Genomic DNA, 4,445 nt, shown 5'->3' with positions numbered 1-4,445 from the left:
GGAGCACACGCATGACCGCTTTGGAACAAGAGATGGCTGGGTTACGTACTTCAGTCACAAATTTAGGTGCCTGAGTGGAGGTGGTTAATGACAGACAAGTGAAGTCTGAAAAGAAGTTCTTGGGCTGGTTAAGAGCTCTGGGTCGCGCATGCAATGTGAACCCAGAAACCGTTTCCGACCAGGAGTGACCTTTAGGGAAGTACCTTGACCTCACTATTTTTTAAAATTTTTACAACCATGGGGACATGTCTTGATTATAAGTGTGGGTTGGGGGATGCTTCATTGTACATATGTAGTTGTTATTTGATTATTTGATTTTGGTTGATTTTATTTTGTTTTGGTTGTTTTGCTTGTGATTTAGCTTTGGTATTAGTTTAAAGTAGTTAAATAGCTGGGACTAAGTCGAGCATATAAAAAAACAACGAAAAATGCAGACTCTTCCTGATGATGGATCCTTTAGATAATTTTCTTGAGGGAAGTTAGTCTAGAGAAAATTCCAAAAAGATTTTTTTATTTATTTTCTTTGTAGGTAGTGTAGTAACTCCCCCCTTGGTTTTTCTTTGGGCCACGGTTCTTTTCCAAGGGTTTAGCTTGAACCGGGTATAGGTAGTTTTTATTCATTTTGTTTTCTCTTTAGTTTTTAAAATTAGGATAAATGGGCTAATGAGCGGAGTTCGAAAAGAAAAGCCTTTAGCGCTATTACACCTGAACACAATAGACACTATAGTGTAACGCCTATTCTCAGTAGTTGATTCTTGCTAAAGTTCCTTAAACTGTATATTTATCACTGACTTGAATACTCAGAAAAGAGTGTCTTGATAAGCCAATCCGGAATGAGTCATGTGCCATATGTGTGAGTTTTACTGTATTCCATGATTCACATTTGATGCCTAGAACTTGATCTGTATGTTTGCAAAACGAAATAGTAGTTCATTCAGTCTTTGAAGTGATATAGGCAAATCTTTGTTGAGCCAGACATATAAAATAAACCCACCTAAATGCAATACATCTTAGTTAACCCCGTTGTGCTTATAAGCCTATTTCTTTAGCAACCACATTGCGAACCTTACCCAATTGTTTGAATAGCCTGTTGTTTGAACCCTCTTTCCTCACATAAGCACTTGAATGGTATTGAAAATTATGCAAAGACAAAAGTGTGGGGTGGTGGTTTGGTTTTTGAGTGGAACCACAGAAATCAAAAAATAGGTGTAGAATTCTGTTGCATAAAAGATGAAGCAACAAAAAAAAAGAGATTAATATAGTGGTTGAGAAGTGGTGGTTAGCTATAATTACCCCTAATGAATGGGGCTGTTGTAAACAAAAGAACGGTGGTGAAACGTTTGGTTGACAAAAAGTTTGATTTTGAATGTTGATGTAATTGTACTAAAAGTGCTTAGGGAGGTTAGTCACTATATCCAAATGTACTCTACCCGTCCCTTAGCCTACATTACAACCAAGTAAAGTCCTATTGATCTTAGACTGAGTGTCTCAATTAGTAGAGTAGTACACTACGGGCAAGCTTATGGTGCATCTTTGTGACATGTGAATGTTCTTTTCTTGAGAGTGAGTGAATTTCATTTATTTAAGTTCTCAATTGATCTAAATATTATTATATGTGAAACTACTCTCTTGTGTGAATGTGAGGGCATGTGATTCATGAAGGAAAGGCAAGTCTTGACTTCGGTATAGAGTAGCTTGAGAAAGTATGAATATTGCACGGCACGTGAGAGTCAACTTTTGAGGATATGATTGTTCACTCCTAGATGTAACTCATGTGATTTGTTCTTGGTGTAATGCGTTAGGGAAAAATGCTTAGTGAAGGAACCTCTATCAAGGGTGGTGGATTTCTTGAGAACTAGCAAGGATTTAAGTGTGGGGTATTGATATTAGGCTAGATATATGTCATTTGACAATGGTTTTTTCCCCAACTTGATTATGTTTCAATGCTCTAATATAATTAAATGATGAAAAATGAGCTATAAATTGTGTTGCAGGAATGAAGAGCTTGTATGAGGCCTTAAAGCTATGATTGGAGCTACATTAAACCAAGAAAGAGCCCTAGGAGCTGAATGAGCGAGAAGACGAGAATAAAAGAACCAAACAAATGAGACCTGGACTAGCGCGCCTACATGCGCGATCGCGCTAGTCCAGATTCCGGAACAGAATCGTCAGGGGTAATTTTGGAAGTCTGGGGGGCAAATTCACTTAACCTATAAAAGGTCAAGCTAGCCCAAAAATAGGTGTGCAGCTTTTATTAGCTAAGAACAAGAATAGGAAGGGCAAGGACCTAAGAAGAGTTTTCTACATCAAGTTCTTCTCCTCTTCCTTTTGTTTTTATGATTTGTAATGAAGTTATTTATTATGATGTTTATCATTGTTATGAGTAGCTAACACTTTTAATCTAAGGTTTTGGTTGAACCCGTTGTGGATGAACTTATTGTGATAATAATATAGTTTTGAGTTAGTTGTTAATCTCTATTTGTTCAACTATGTTTTGATATTGGTTAGTTGAAAGGATCCTCAATTAGCCATGCCTATTTATTATGTATCTACTTGAGAAAGAGTGCATGTTTAGGTAATTGTTTGAACAACATCACTCCCGGAGTATAGGCAAAGTCATAACCGAGGGTTTAGAGGTTGGAGTAGAGATAACGATACCTCGGGTGCAATCTAAGTGAATTGTAATGCGAATCTAGCTAACGTAACTTGAGAGAGTGCGTCTAGTAAATTATCATAATTACTTGAGAGAGAGTTATGATAGTTGGAGAGTTCATGATTGATAGAGATAACTAATTCATAGGTATAAGAAATATACGACTAAGGAAATCTACAACGGGGGAAGCCATTACGTTAGGCCTTTATTCCAATTGTCTACATTTGCGTATTAATTAACCTTTGTTTTATTGATTCGAATAGTTGTCGTAGTAATTATAACACCACTTGTATTCACAAAGTTCGAGGAGGTTGACTAATAAGAATTTAGTACTTCAAAGACTTCTCTTGATACGTTAATTCCCTGTGGAATTTGACTCGGGGCATAATACGCCGGATTATATTTGCAACGCCCGCGTAGTCTTTTAATAGGCTTAGTTGAGCGTGATCAATAAATTTGTAAGAAAGATCGGGAAACAAGATAATACAAACAGAAATACTAAATGGAAACGTATGATGAATAATACAAGTACTTGAAAGCAACCTATGGTCTTTGGAATGAAATCAATTTTTATTTTCTGAATAGAAATCCATTGACATGAGTTTCTTCATTATTCATATAAATACGAAAGAAAAGAGAACTGGACAATACAACAGAAACACTGAAATTACAGGGAATACTTATGCGTAATAGGAATTTGTAAAGGAGTTTGTTGCGACACAATGATATTAACATTTTTATGTTCCAACTACGCACGTATTTTGACTGGGTCCATAATGCATACCACAAGTACAACAAACCCAGCAGTCACTGCAATCATCATTGGAAGTACAACTTCTAAAACAAGTTGCAAGTTGTGGGAGTATTCTCCTCTTGAATCCTGAGAAATCATGATCGATATTCTGTGCAGCTATAACTTGCGTCATTGGAAATCTCGACATATTAACTGAAATTTTCACATCATAATTATTGAGATCAAGTTATGGATTGTATAACGTAAAACAACACACTAAAATTTCATGTATATAAAAACATGGACATTATCGATACATATAAAATATGCGCGTGTACAAACACATAAATATTATATGTACTACAAGAAAATATGTACGAGAATATGAGATAAATAAAAATAGGTATATATATATATGTGTGTGTATGTGTATGTATGTGTGTGTATGTGGTGTACGACAACAAAAGGAATATGTACGAGAATATAGACATTAGGAAAAATGGGTACTCACTTGTGGTTGCCATGAGAATGATAGTGATAATAAAACAATGTTTAAATATCGCCATATCAGAAACTATACTTCACACTTTATGAAAGTCCTTGTTTGAGCATTTCGTTGTCTTTAAAAGGTGGAAATTTATAGTCCTCTGTGAATGAACTACCTGATCTCTAGCATGTGCTATAGTTCTTTCTTTTCATTTTTTTTTTCTCTTTAGTTTGTTTTTATATTTTAATAAAGTCCCTTCACTCACACACCTTCCTAAAAAGATTATAAATTACGCATTCGAATGTATAGAATAAAATATTTTGACCAGAAGTACAATAATTGTGCGTCCTGGTTGTACAGTAGAATAATAGTTACCAAAACTTCAGATCCGTTATTTTCGGCATGTGAACATTCTATTAACTAAGATTAGTTCAGTTTTCTAAAGGAAATTGTCCATACCTTTTTAATTGAACACATTCTCATGTTATGGGTTCAAGTTCCTATTAAGATTTTACATATTTTAAGTTTTGTTAATTTTTTGTATTTAGAATTCAGTGTGTTCAATAATAGAA

At 35.0% G+C, this 4,445-nt stretch overlaps 1 long non-coding RNA gene across 1 annotated transcript; it reads right to left on the bottom strand.

The window, feature by feature from the left end:
* Positions 1–3,202: 3,202 nt before the first annotated feature.
* LOC104233028 (uncharacterized) lies at positions 3,203–4,013 on the bottom strand. Its single transcript, XR_712505.2, has 2 exons — positions 3,898–4,013; positions 3,203–3,599 (listed from the first exon to the last, which is right to left on the bottom strand). It is a non-coding gene; the product is annotated as an uncharacterized lncRNA (long non-coding RNA).
* Between the last annotated feature and the right edge of the window lie 432 nt (positions 4,014–4,445).

The sequence above is a fragment of the Nicotiana sylvestris genome, chromosome 5 (genome assembly GCF_000393655.2).
Source record: "Nicotiana sylvestris chromosome 5, ASM39365v2, whole genome shotgun sequence".
NCBI lineage: Eukaryota > Viridiplantae > Streptophyta > Magnoliopsida > Solanales > Solanaceae > Nicotiana > Nicotiana sylvestris.
Note: the sequence above shows the minus strand (reverse complement) of the source record. Positions and strands in the feature narration are given on the sequence as shown.